The sequence below is a fragment of the Dama dama genome, chromosome X (genome assembly GCF_033118175.1).
Source record: "Dama dama isolate Ldn47 chromosome X, ASM3311817v1, whole genome shotgun sequence".
Lineage (NCBI taxonomy): Eukaryota > Metazoa > Chordata > Mammalia > Artiodactyla > Cervidae > Dama > Dama dama.
The window spans coordinates 103,319,842-103,335,100 of record NC_083714.1 but is presented as its reverse complement, the minus strand read 5'-3'; the positions used below and the strand labels follow the sequence as shown (position 1 = coordinate 103,335,100).

At 39.0% G+C, this 15,259-nt stretch overlaps 1 protein-coding gene across 1 annotated transcript in view; it reads right to left on the bottom strand.

Annotated features, from left to right (window-relative positions):
* The window catches only part of KLF8 (KLF transcription factor 8), a 342,852-nt gene that overhangs the window by 242,153 nt on the left and 85,440 nt on the right, over nucleotides 1-15,259 (bottom strand). The window lies entirely within an intron of this gene.

Here is a 15,259-nt window from a genome sequence, read left to right as displayed (position 1 = left end):
AACAAAACCCACAGCTAATATAAAAGAAGAAATAATAAATAATCAGAGAAGAAAAAATGAAATTGAAATTTTAAAAATAACTTGAAAAAATGAAACTAATAACTCATTCTTTGAAAATATAAACAAAATTGATAAATATTAAATCAGACACATCAAGGAAAAGATAGACATGAATAAATAAATCAGAAACGAAAAAATTGTAACAATCACAGAAATAAAAAAGATTATGAGAGATTACTATGAACAGTTATACACCAATAAAATGAACAACCAAGAAGAAATGGCTAAATTGCTAGAAATGCACAATGTAAGAAGACTGAATCACAAGGAAATACAAAATATAAAGAAATCAAGTAATGGTAAGAAAATTAAATCAGTAATTAAAAAAAAAACCCTCTAAAACCCTCTAAATAAGCAAAAACCCAGATTAGACAGATTCACAACTGAATCCTACCAAATGCTTAAAGAGGATTTAATACTTATCTTTTCAAATTTTTCCAAAAATTTGAAGAGTTAAGGAATGATTTTAAACTAACTTCACAAAGCCAGCATCAGCCTGATAACAAGATCAGACATAGACACCACAGAAAAGAAAATTACAGGCAAACATCATTTATGAAACTAGATGCAAAAGCTCTTCAAGAAAAGTTTAGCAAACCACAACCAAACAGTGCATTAAAAGACCATACACAATTATCAAGTGGGAGTTAGTCCAGTAACAAAAGAATGGTTCAAAATATAGAAATCAATCAATGTGACACACCATTCACATTAAAAAACATAAAATGTATAATGATCAACTCAACAGATGCAGAAAAGCATTTGAAATTCAACATCCATTTATTAAAATATTTTCAGTAAAGTAGATATAGCAGGAATCAATCTTAATATAACATAGACTGTGTATGACAAAACTACAACTAACATCATACTCAATGGCAAAAAGCTAGAAAGCACTTTCTCTAGATCAACAAAAAGACAAGTATATCCAGTCTTCACTTTTATTCAAGATAGTATTGGAAGTCATAACCACAGCAATCAGACAAGAAAAAAAAAAAGTGGCATCCAAATTGGAAAGGAAAAAGTAAAATGGTCACTGTTTACAAATGACATAATGCTACACATAGAATATCCTAAAGATACCAGGAAAAACTATAAAAGTTAATAAAAAATTAAATCAGTAAATTTGTTGTATAAAATTAATATAAAAACCTGCTGTTTTCTACAAATTAATTATGAACTGTCAAAAAAAGAAAGAAATCCTATTTACAATCACATCAAAAAGAATAACATATCTAGGAATAAATTTAATCAAGCAGGTAAAAGAACTATACTCTGAAAACTATAAGACACTGATGAAGCAAACTGATGAATGCAAATAAATGGAAAGATATCCCATGCCTTTGAATTGGAAGAACTGCTAACTGCTAACTTCAGCCGTGTCCGACTCTGTGTGACCCCATCCCTGGGATTCTCCAGGCAAGAACACTGGAGTGGGTTGCCATTTCCTTCTCCAATGCATAAAAGTGAAAAGTGAAAATGAAGTCGCTCAATCATGTCTGACTCTTCGCGACCTCATGGACTGCAGCCTACCAGGCTCCTCCGTCCATGGGATTTTCCAGGCAAGAGCGCTGGAGTGGGGTGCCATCAAATATTGTTTAAATACCCATACTACCCAAAGAAATCTACAGATTTAATGCAATCCCTATCAAAATACCCGTTAAAATTATCATAGAATTAGAACAAATAATCCTAAAATTTGTATGAAACCAAAAAAGATTCAAAATAGTAAAAGCTATCTTGAGAATAAAAATAAAGTTGGAGGCATCACTCTTTGATTTTAGAATATAACACAAGACTACCATGATCAAAACCACATGACACCAGCAGAAAAACAGCCACAGAGATCAATGGAACAGAATAGAGAGCTAAGAAATAAACCCATGCACATATGGTCAACCAATCTTTGACAAAGGAAGCAAGAATGTACAAAGGGGAAAAGATAGCCTCTTCAATAATTGATGTTGGGAAATCTGGACAGCTACACATAAAATAATAAAATTAGAACATTTTCTCACACCAATACAAAAATAAGCTCAAAATAGATTAAAGATCTAAATGTAAAACTTAAAACCATATAACTCTTTGAGAGGATAACAGGCAGGACACCAGGGTCTCCAAATGGAGGAAATAGGCTGCAAGTGTCAGACATTTTTTATGTCTCTCTTAAGCTACAGGAGGAAACAAACTAGTGTTAGATTTTTTCCCCCTCTCTATGCAAATTTAAAAAGAGGTTTCTCTTAAAATTCTGTTGCCATGATGACACCTGGCTCCACCTGAACTTAACTTTTCTCAAACCCTGAGCTAATCAATGCATTTTTCTTGGGAAAATGTTTGTCTTAAGCTATGTTAATGTATTTACCTAGACTCTGTCTTCAAGTCAGTTCCACCTAAAACTCAGAACTCACTTGACAAACCTTTATGTTTTGCTCATACATTGTTCTCCTAATCTATGTTAATGAAACTCTAGATTTACTTGGAAACCTGCCTTTCTTCAAGATTCATGTCAATCATTTTATGGCCCGGGATGACTCACCTGGTGCCAATATTATCTCAAAATGCATGTTGTGTATGAGGGGCCTGGTGCCAGTCTCTGAGTTTTGAGACATTTCCTTTCTCTAATTAGCAGACTGCTAGTAGCTATATAACATCCAGCTAAAGGCTAGCAGGGGGGCATTCTTTCTGCTCCCTTCTGATGTCTATGTCAGAAGCTTTCTCTATCTCTTTTATACTTTAATAAAACTTTACTACACAAAAGCTCTGTGCAATCAAGCCTTGTCACTGGCCCTGGATTGAATTCTTCTCCTCTGGAGGCCAAGAATCCCAATGTCTTTCATGGTTCAACAACAACCTTTCATCTTACAAGAATTCATAGGAAGTACTTTCTTTAACATAAGTCTAGGCAACATTTTGGGGGTTTTCTTCTCTGGCAAAAGAAAAACAAAAATAAACAAATGGAACCTAAACAAATGTAAAAGATTTTTCACAGCAAAGGAAGCCATCAAAAAAATAAAAAGTGTACTTATTGAAAGGGAGAAGATATTTGTAAGTGATATGTCTGATAAGGGGCTAATATCCAAAATATATAGAACCCCTAAATATAAAAAAGATATATCAATTAAAAATGTGCAGAAGACCTGAATAAGCATTTTTCCAAAGAAGACATACAGACGGTCAATAGACACATGAAAAAATGCTCAATATCACTGATCATCAAGGAAATAAAAATAATAACCACAATGAGGTGTAACCTCAAAATTGTTAGAATGGACAACAAATATTAATAACAAGTATTAATGAGGATGTGGTGAAAAGGGAAACGTAGTATAGTGTTGACGGAAGAGTAAACTGGTATTGCCACTATGGAAAACAACATGAGGTTTCCTCAAAATATTTATGAAAAGAGAACTATTATGTAATCCAGCATTTTAACTACTGGGTGTACATCCAAAGAAAACAAAAACACGAATTCAAAAAGATACACCCCATTGTTTATAGCAGCATTATTTAAAATAGATAAAATATGGAAGCAACCTGTGTTCATCAACATATGAATGGATAAAGATGTTGCAGGCATCTATATCTATATAACTATATTCACATTTAGATATATAGATATAGACATATAGATTTGTTTATTTTACAGTTGAAAAAAATTAAAATTTTACATTTGCTACAACATAGATGCACCTGGAGGGTGTTATGCTTAGTGAAATAAGTCAGAGACAAATGCTTTATATTTTCCCTTATATGCGGTATCTAAAATAAAAAACAAATGGATCAATATAACCAAACGGAAGCAGACTCACTTATGCAGAGGACAAAGTAGCGGTTATCACTGTGGGGAGAGTAGTGGGGACAGATAAGTTAGGGGAATAGAGTTAAAAGGTACTAACTATTAATATAAAATAAAATTCATGAGTGTAATGAACAGTACAGGAAATACAGCCAATATTTTATAGTAGCTTCACATGGGATATAAACTATAAAAATACTGAGTCACTATGTTGTATACTTGAAGTGAAATATGAAGTGAGATCGCTCGGTCGTGTCCAACTCTTTTCAACCCCATGGACAGTAGCCTACCAGGCTCCTCTGTCCATGGGATTTTCCAGGCAAGAGTACTGGAGTGGGTTGCCATTTCCTTCTCCAGGGGATCTTCCCAACCCAGGGATTGAACCCGTGTCTCCTGCATTGCAGACAGACGCTTTATCATCTGAGCCACCTACTTGAAAGTAATGTAATTTTTTAATTCAACTATCCTTCAATAAAAATATTTTAAAATTAAAAATAGAAAAAAGCATCTGCTGGAGAGGCAGGGGACAGTTTGGACTCTGCAAAGAAGGAGGCCCTAGTGAACATCATTTTGCACTCTCCTTCTTCCCATTAGCACTAGCAAAAAGAGAAAAATGTGGCACCATCCTGCTGCCCTGCTAAGGTCTGCAAGGGCAAGGCATCACAGCAATATCCAGTTTCCTTGCTGCAGCTCCCAGGCTTTCAGGCTTGGACTCAGTAGCATTTGTCTTCATGACATTCTATTGCTTCCTTGCTAAACCTGACAGGCACAAGTAGACAAGGTATACTCACACTGCATCACTAAAGCTGGTGGGTGTTTGAATTCAAGGCATTTTCCCACTGCCATGATGAAGCAGGTGACTGCATCCTGGATATGTTCTGAATGAAAATATAACACTACAAGAAAAAATCCTTAATGCAACAAAGGCAAATAATATATCTGATAAAGAATTCAAATTAATGGTCATTTAAATGCTTACCAAACTTAGAACAATGGATGAAAACAGAGCTTCAATAAAGAGACAGAAGATATAAGAAAGTACCAAATGCAAATCACAGAGTTGAAGAATATCTTAACTGAACTGAAAAGTACATTAGAGGTTTCAACAGCAGCATAGATGAAGCAGAAGAAAGGACCAGCAATCCAGAAGACAAGGCAAGACAATCCACCCAAAGAGAGCAGTAAAAACAAAAAAAGAAGTAAGAGTGAAGATAGCTTATGGGACATGTGGGACAACATCAAGCAGAATAACATTCACATTATGGGAGTCTCAGAAGGAAAGCAGAGAAAGGGGAAGAAAGATAATTTGAAGAAATGATGGGTGAAAATGTCCTTAACCTGTGGGAGGAAAAATACATCCAGGTCCAGAAAGTCCATGCATGTGTGCTGTCAGTCATGTCTGACTCTTTGTGACCCCATGGTCTGTAGCCCATCAGACTCCTTTGTCCACAGGTTTATCCAAGCAAGAACACTGGAGTGGGTTGCCATTCCCTCCTTCAGGGGATCTTCCCAACCCAGGGATTGTAACCATGTCTCTTGCACTGTCAGGTGGATTCTTTACAACTGAAGCCAGAAAGTTCCAAATAAGATAAATACAGAGATCCATACCAAGACACATTATAATTCAGTAATCAAAAGTTAGAGAATTCTTTTGTTTGATATTTATGCTTTATTTAGCAGACATACTTCAGATGTCAAGCCCATCTGAAGCCCAACATCTCAAGTAACCCTGAGAAAACTGCTCTGAGGTGGCAAGAGCGGGGGGGTTAGGACATATATGAGTTTTTGAAAAAAGAGCAGGTAGTAGAAACAAAAAATTATTGTTAATAAAAGAAAACTAGATATCTCAAATTAAGGAAATATTGTTTTTTCTATATATGGGAAGATGCAAAAATCTAGGCTCAGTGAAATCACACCTATGATATACACCTTAGCTGTCTGGGGCCAGTATCCTGTTTTTATTTGTTTCCTGAGTTTCCTCTGGAGAAGGCAATGGCACCCCACTCCAGTACTCTTGCCTGGAAAATCCCATGGATGGAGGAGCCTGGTAGGCTGCAGTCCATGAGGTCATGAAGAGTCGGACACTGCTGAGCGACTTTACTTTCACTTTTCACTTTCATGCATTGGAGAAGGAAATGGCAACCCACTCCAGTGTTCTTGCCTGGAGAATCCCAGGGATGGGGGAGCCTGGTGGACTGCCATCTATGGGGTCACACAGAGTTGGACACGACTGAAGCAACTTAGCAGCAGCAGCAGCAGAGTTTCCTCAGGGTTTACTATTGGGAGTGGATGCAGCAGTCTGAGGGCTGTTAGATGGCAAGTAATTTTTGTTTCCTTCCTGAGTTCCCACAGAACTCATCAGCTCACAATCAGTGGTGACTGCAATCACTGATGACTGTGACATCCTTTGTTTACTGATATGGAAGGAAATACTGTATTTCTCAGTTCCTTCACTGGGTACAAAATTAGACCAATATCTGCGACATATATCAGGACTAATTTTTGTCCCACAAGGCTTGGAGGCTCATCCCAGATGAGGTGAGAATTCTTGTTGATATGCCATTCCAGGCTTTAATTACTGGATTAGTTCAGTTCAGTTCAGTCACTCAGTTGTGTCCGACTCTTTATGACCCCATGAATCGCAGCACGCCAGGCCTCCCTGTCCATCACAAACTCCCGGAGTTTACTCAAACTCAGGAACATTGAGTCGGTGATGCCATCCAGCCATCTCATTCTCTGTCAGCCCCTTCTCATCCTCTGTCAGCCCCTTCTCCTCCTGCCCCCTATCCCTCCCAGCATCAGGGTCTTTTCCAATGAGTCAACTCTTCACATGAGGTGGCCAAAGTATTGGAGTTTCAGCTTCAGCATCAGTCCTTCCAATGAACACCCAGGACTGATCTCCTTCAGGATGGACTGGTTGGATCTCCTTGCAGTCCAAGGGACTCTCAAGAGTCTTCTCCAATACCACAGTTCAAAAGCATCAATTTTTTGGTGCTCAGCTTTCTTCACCATCCAACTCTCACATCCATACATGACCACTGGAAAAACCATAGCCTTGACCAGACTGACCTTTGTTGGCAAAGTAATGTCTCTGCTTTTTAATACGCTATCTGGGTTGGTCATCACTTTCCTTCCAAGGAGTAATCGTCTTTTAATTTCATGGCTGCAGTCACCATCTGCAGTGATTTTGGAGCCCAAAAAAAATAAAGTCTGACACTGTTTCCACTGTCTCCCCATCTATTTGCCATGAGGTGATGGGACCAGATGCCATGATCTTAGTTTTCCAAACATTAAGCTTTAAGCCAACTTTTTCACTCTCCTCTTTCACTTTCATCAAGAGGCTTTTTAGTTCCTCTTCACTTTCTGCCATAAGTGTAGTGTCATCTGCATATCTGAGGTTATTGATATTTCTCCCGGAAATCTTGATTGCAGGTTGTGCTTTATCCAGCCCAGTGTTTCTCATGATGTACTCTGCATATAAGTTAAATAAGCAGGGTGACAATGTACAGCCTTGACGTACTCCTTTTCCTATTTGGAACCAGTCTGTTGTTCTGGATTAGGCCCTAATAATAATTAAAGATTCTCTGGAGCCTCTATCTTACTAGGCTGTTATGATTAAATATTTTTCCCCTTCTTGCTTCTTCCCACACCTATGAAAGTGAAAGTGAAAGTTGCTCAGTTGTGTCCGACTCTTCACAACCCCATGGATTATACAGTCCATGGAATTCTCCAGGCCCTAGTACTGGAGTATGTAGCCTTTCCCTTCTCCAGGGGATGTTCCCAACCCAGGGATTGAACCCAGGTCTCCCACATTGCAGGCAGATTCTTTACCAGCTGAGCCACAAGGGAAACCCAAGAATACTGGAGTGGGTAGCCTATCCTTTCTCCAGCAGATCTTCCTAAACCAGGAGTTGAACCGGGGTCTTCTGCCTTGTAGGTGGATTCTTTACCAACTAAGCTACCAGGGAAGCCCATACCTAAAATCATACTATTACAATCACTGTAAGAGTCATAGATTTGTTCTATTTCCTCAAGATGTTCAGCCATCATTGATTTTGCTAGAGGCCTAGTTTTACATTAGGTATTGAAACAGACAACAATCTTATATAACAGACATGATATCAGTAATACAGCTGGTAATACTGACAAAACCATAGTGTAGCAGAGAGACGTAAATCATAAATAATTTGTAAACAAAGAACAAATTAAAACAATGATTAGTATAACTCATTTTAATCCAGTTGCAATAAACCATTGAGTCCATAGAAGACCTGGCTGAAGAAGCCAATCTCTGATAGGATCAGGTAGAGAGAAAAAGGTAAATGCTTCACCCTTTATAAAGCTCTACTTTATCAACTTGTTGCAGGTCACATCGTAAGAGAAAGATTTTTCTGGAAAATAAAAATTAAAGGTAGTATATTTTCTAAAATGTCATAAAGTTATACATCATGTTCATCAGCTCATTCAGTCCCATGTAATTAATTCTTGTTGATCTGGATGAAGTTGTGAGGTTTCCCATTAGAGTTTTGTCATTTGTTACTCAGGTCAGTAGTATTATCTAAAGGCTACCAAAAACTTATATTTCTTTTTTTTTTAAAGTTCTTTTTATGAGATTTCTTGAAGATCTTCATTGTGTAAAAGCATAAGTGGAAAATAATGATTATCTATAAATGACAAAACTTAGAATGTTTAATGATTTGAGAATAATGCAGTTAGCAAGAAACTTAGATATTTCTGTGACATAAAATATTTTAGGATAATAATTAGAATTATAACCTATAGCATTGCATCAGGGCATATCAAATGTGAGAAATTTCATATAAAGTTTGGAATATCTATACTAATGATATTTATCCATTCACCATAAGCTAAGGTGTATGAATAAATGCCCATCACTTGACAAGGTTTTTCAAATAATTTCACATACCAAATAATTCATTTAACATTCTTCTCTGAGATGTCTCAGGGTCCCTTCAAAGCATCCCAGAGTCAGTTGCAGGCTAAAAGAACTTCAGTTAGATTTTGATAATTTGAGAAGTCTATTAAAAATATCAAAAATATTGTAAAACATAACAAGATCATAAATCTTTTTGAAAAAAATGCTTATTTATTTAACCCAAGTCACAAAAAGATGGAAAAAATATAAAATACTTAAGGGCACAGAATTCATACAATCTCTTATAAAAAAGGAGCACTAAGAAACTTCCTTCAAATTCCAATCCTGTACTCACCTACTTACCAACAAAATTTATTTATTTGATTATTTCAGTCTAAAATTACTTAACCCTGGACATGCATAAAACACCCCCCACCCCACTGGCCAGGGTTACTTTTCACAATCTTTTGTCATTCTCTGTACCCCTAGTAGTTTGTCCCTTATTGTTCCATCGAAAAACAGTCAGCTCTAAGACAATGTTTCTTTTGCTTCAGTAAAATTCAATTCCATTCTTCACAACTTCTTTACTGAAAACACATATTCTACTTTCCTATTCTAAACTATTTATTCCTATTAGCTTTGATTACATGTTTAAATTAGAATCTACAACTCAACATAAAAAAAAAACCCAATGAAAAAATAAGTGGAAGACCTAAACAGACATTTCGCCAAAGACATATAGATGCCAAACAAATAAATGAAAAGATGCTCAGTATCACTAATTATTAAAGAAATGCAAATCAAAATTACAATGAGGTATCACCTCACACTAGCCAGAATGGCCATCATCAAAAATTTTAATAAAAGTAAACACTAGAAACGACATGGAGAAAAGGGAACACTCTTACGCTTGTTTGTGGGTATGTGAATTGATACAGTCACTACAGAGAACAGTATGGATGTTCCTCAAAAAACTGAAAATAGAACTACCGTATCATCCAGCACTGTCACTTCCAGGCATATGCCCAGAATAAACAATAATTCAAAAGATAAGTGCAGAGATGGAAGAAGATGGCGGAAGAATAATATGGGAAGATCACCTTGCTCCCCCATAAATATATAAAAATATTCAACTGAATACGGGACAACTCCAACAGAACAAATGAATGCTGGCAGAAGACACCGGACTTCAAAATGGCTAGCCAATCTCCTTAGAATGAGGTAGGACAAAAGGTAAAGATAAAAAAGAGACAAAGGATTTCAGGATATGGACTTGTGCCTTGGAAAGGGATTGGTGAAGGAGGAAAATTTTCGGCACACTCGGAAACTCACTCACAGGCCAGGTCATTGGGGAGCTTCAGATCTCAGAGGGGAGTGCAGTGACACGTTCTCAGAAGGCAAAAACAGAGACAATTCACCACAGAGATCATTGCCAAACAGCACTTCATAGCGCAGAAGAGGCTCTCATGCCTCCTCCCACAGCAGAGAATGGGGGGCAAGGTGCCAAGGCTCAGGCTCCAGTGTCAGACCCCAGGGAGAGGACTGGTATGGGCTGCCATAAGGATAATCTGAGGGGACTAGTGCAACAGAGGAGGGAATCCAGGGAAAAGACTGGGTGTCTGATCGTGGCAAGAGGTTGTTGTCACTGAAACACTGATTCCACACATTTAAAGAGAACAGCTGAGTGTCTGAAGGTGGCCTCCAAACAGTACGTGGAAATAGACATGACTGCAGTTTACAAAAGTAACTACCAAATCCAGGGAAAGTGCTCCAGGCAGTGGACAAAATGCTGCTGCAGTCCCAACCCCAGAGGTGGCAACTATCACTAGGTTGTGAACAGGCACAGGATACTGCCCACACCCTGCTGGGAGTCTAAGAAGCTTCACTGTTGTTCCTTGGGGCCAATTCCTCTGAGAGAGTGTATGAACTGCCTATAACAACATCCGGCAGGTCTCTCTACCAGTGCAAGCACTCTCCAGTACATCCCAGCTGTGGTGGCCATACCCCTCCTGCTCCCCAGCCAGACTGAGGAAGTGAGGCCAAATAAGCCTAGGCCTTTGCCCCCTCCTTTCTGGGTTTAGAACAGTCGTCTTAGTGCAGCATACAAGTAGAGCTGGCCCCAAAACCAAAGCAGAACACCAGAGGTTATATCACTGAAGAAGAGAAAGGGAACCAGGTCCAGCAGCTACAGGTGCAGTGGATTAAATACCCACAATTAGCCTGAGACTGTGGACGATAGGGACAACTGTAAACTTGGGAACAAGTACAAGCTGGAGTAAGGCCAGATCTGAGACTGAGCAGAACCCACACCGTTCACAACTGGTCCAGACACCCACCTAGAAATACAGGAGGACTTTGGTATGAGTTCCTTAGGGTTTTCTGGGCTATTAAATGCTGCTTTCACCAATAGTCTTGGGGGTTTGTCTTCTGTTCTGTGTGGCTTGTGAGGTTTTGGTACTACAGTAAGGGGTTGGACCTGAACACCTGAGATGGGAGACTTGAGCCCACGAGTTTGAACCACCAGAGAACTCCCAACTTCATGGAACATTAATCAATGAGCGCTCTCTCAAAGGTCTCCATATCAACAATAAGACCAAGCCCCACTGAAAGGCCAGCCCCAGTGCTGGAGGTCCCAGACCAGAATTTCAGCAAAACAGGAACACAACCCTAGACATTAGTAGACAGACTACTCAAAGATATATAAAACCCACAGACACACCAAAACACACTACTGGACATTGCACTGCCCTTCAGAGAGAAAAGATCCAGCTCCATTAACCGGAACACAGGTACAAATCCCACCAGCCAGGAAACCTTCAGAAGGCACTATGAGGGGTGGACTCCAAAATCAAGAGGAACTACAACCTTCCAGTCTGCAAAAAGGAGATCTCAAACACAGTAAATTGAACAAAATGAAAAGGCAGAAAAACATACAACAGATGAAGGAAAATGGTAAAAACTCACATGACCAAACAAATGAAAAGGAAATAGGCAATCTGTCTGAAAAAGAATTCATAGTAATGATACTAAAGATGATGAAAAATCTTGAAAATAAAATAGAGGCACAGATAAATAGACTGAGGGCAAGGATTGAGAAGATGCAAGAAATGTTTAACAAGGACCTAGAATAATTAAAGAATAAAGACTCAGCAATGAACAACACAATAACTGAGATTAAAAATGCACTAGAGGGAACGAATAGCAGAATAACTGAAGCAGAAGAATGGATAAGTTACCAGGAAGATAGAATGGTGGAAATGACTGAATTAGAGCAGAATAAAGAAAAAAGAATTTAAAAAGGACAGTCTCAGAGACCCCTGAGACATTATTAAGCATAACAACATTAGAATCATAGCAGACCCCGAAAAATAAGACAAAAGGAAAGGGCATGATAAATATTTGAGGAGATTAAGGTCAAAAACTTCACTAATATGGGAAAGAACATAGCCACCCAAGTCCAGGAAGCCCAGAGAGTCCTACAGGACAAATCCAAGGAGAAACTCACCAAGACACATATTAAAGCACCTATAAAAATTAATCACAAAGAACAAATATTAAAAACAGCAAGGGGAAAGCAACAAATAACATACAAGGGACTCCCCATAAGACTAACACAGCTGATCTTTCAACAGAAGCTGCAAACCAGAAGGGACTGGCAAGATATGCTTAAAGGGATGGAAGGAAAAAAAACCTACAACTGAGATCACTCTGTGCAGTAAGGATCTCATTTAGATTTGGAGGAGAAATTTAAAAGTTTACAGAAAAGCAAAATTTGAGAGAATTCAGCACCACCAAACCACTTTTTTAAAAAATGCTAAAAAATTTCTCAAGACAGAAAACAAAGAAAAGGCCTACAAAAACAAACCCCAAACAATCAATGGGTAATACAATCATACATATCAATGTTTATTTTAAATGTAAAAAAGGCCTAAATGCTCCAACCAAAGCACACAGATTGGCTGAATAGATACAAAAACAAGACCCTTATACATGCTGTCTACAGGAGACCAACTGCAAACCTAGGGACATATTCAGACTGAAAATGAAGGGCTGGAAAAAGATATCCCATGCAAACCAAAATCAAAAGAAGCCTGGAGTAACAATACTCTTATCAGATAAAATACACTTTAACATAAAGACCATTACAAGGGACAAAGAAGGATAGTACATAATGATCACAGAATCAACACAAGAAGAAGATAAAATAACTGTAAATATATATGCACCCATCATAGGAGCACCTTAATACACAAAGCAAATGCTAATAACAATTAAACAGGAAACTGACAGTAACATAATAATTGTGGGAGACATTAATACCTCACTCACACCAACGGACAGATCATCCAGACAGAAAACTAATAAGGATGCAAGCTTTAAACAATGGATTGGGCCAGACAGACCTAATTGATAGCTACAGGGCATTTCACCAAAATATAGTGGATTTCTTCTCAAGTACATATGGAACATTCTATAGGACAGATGACATCTTGGGTCAAAAATCAAGCTTTGGCAAATTAAAAAAAATATTAAATCATCCAAGCATCTTTTCTGACCACAACACTGTAAGATTAGACATAAAATGGAGGGGGAAAAAACTATAAAAAACACAAACACATGCAGGCCACACAATACACTTCTGAATAACTAAGTGATCACTGAGGAAATACAAAAGGAAATCAAAACATACCTAGAAACAAATGAAAAGGAAAACATGAAAACTAAAAGCCTATGGCATTCACCTAAAGCAGTGCTAAGAGGCAAGTTTATAAGACTACAATCATACCTCAAGAAACAAGAAAAATATTTAATAAACAAACTCTCTTTTCATATGATGCAACTAGAAAAAGAAAAACAAATCCTCAAAGTTATAAGAAGGAAAGAAATCATAAATAACAGAACAGAAATAAATGAAAAATAAATGAAGGAAACAATAGCAAAGTTCAACAAAACTAAAACCTGATTCCTTGAAAACATAAACAAAATTGACAAGCCATTAGCAAGATTCATCAAGAAAAAAAGGGAGAAAACTCAAATCAGTAAAATTAGAAATGAAAAAGGAGCAGTTAAAACAAACAATGCAGAAGTACAAAAGATCAGAAGAGATTACTATGAGCAACTATATGCTGATAAAATGGACAACCTGGAAGAAATTAAATTCTTAGAAAATATAATCTTTCAAAACTGAATCAGAAAGAAATGGAATCTATGAGCATACCAATCACAAGCACAGAAATCAAAACTGTAATAAAAAATTTCCCAACAAACAAAAGCTCAGGGCCTGATGACTTCATGGGTGAATAGACTAAAAGTTTAGAGAAGAGCTCCCCTGAGCTCAGCTGGTAAAGAATCTGCCTGCAATGCCAGCGACCCCAGTTCAATTCCTGGGTCAGGAAGATCCACTGGAGAACGGATAGGCTACACACTCCAGTATTCTTGGGCTTCCCATGTGGCTCAGCTGGTAAAGAATCCACTTGCAATGTGGGAGACCTGGGTTCGATCCTTGGGTTGGGAAGATCCCATGGAAAAGGGAAAGGCTACCCACTGCAGTATTCTGGCCTGGAGAATTCCATAGACTGCATAGTCCATGGGGTCACAAAGAGTCGGACACAACTGAGCAACTTTCACTTTCAACACCTATACTACTCAAACACTTATAGAAAATTGCAGAGGAACGAAAATTCCTGAACTCATTATGAGGCCATGATTACCATGATAACAAACCAGACAAAAATGATGTAAAAAAAAAAAAAAAAAAAAAAGAGGAGGGAGGAGCCAAGATGGCGGAGGAGTAGGACGGGGAGACCACTTTCTCTCCTACAAATTCATCAAAAGAATAACTGAACGCAGAGCAAACTTCGCAAAACAACTTCTGATCGCTAGCTGAGGTCATCAGGCGCCCAGAAAAGCAGCCCATTGTCTTCGAAAGGAGGTAGGACAAAATATAAAAGATAAAAAGTGAGACAAAAGGGCTAAGGACGGAGATCCGTCCCGGGAGCTCTTAGGCGGCATTGCTTGGGGTAGGGTCCGGGCCTGAGTGCCCTGAGGACAATCGGAGGGAGCTTCTGTGAGTTGCCAACATGAACTGTGGGAGACCAGAGGAGAGAGAGTAAATTAACCAGCCCGAACACACTGCCGGCCGTTCGCAGAACAAAGAGACCGAGAGGGTCCAGAGAGGAGCTCGCAAGCTGCGGACCGGCCCAGCCCCGCCGGAGGCAGGAGGTAGGGGGGAGGGGAAGGTCGCGGCGAGACACAGGGCGCAGGCACCCGACCGGCGCGGGCGGGGACTGGGGCTGGGGACGCGGAGGGCAGAAGGCGCGCGCACCCGACTGGCGCCAGCGGAAACTGAGACTGGGTCCGCGGAGGGGAGGGGGCGCGCCACACCTGGGGAGAGTGCGCCCACCAAGCCCCTGGCTGCCTGGACCGCTCTGACGGGGAAGGCACTGAGAGCGGGCGCAGCTTTTCCCTCCGCGCTTTTGTGGAACACCCGAGGGCTGGAACCTCGCGCAGCGCGGGGCGCGCTCCAT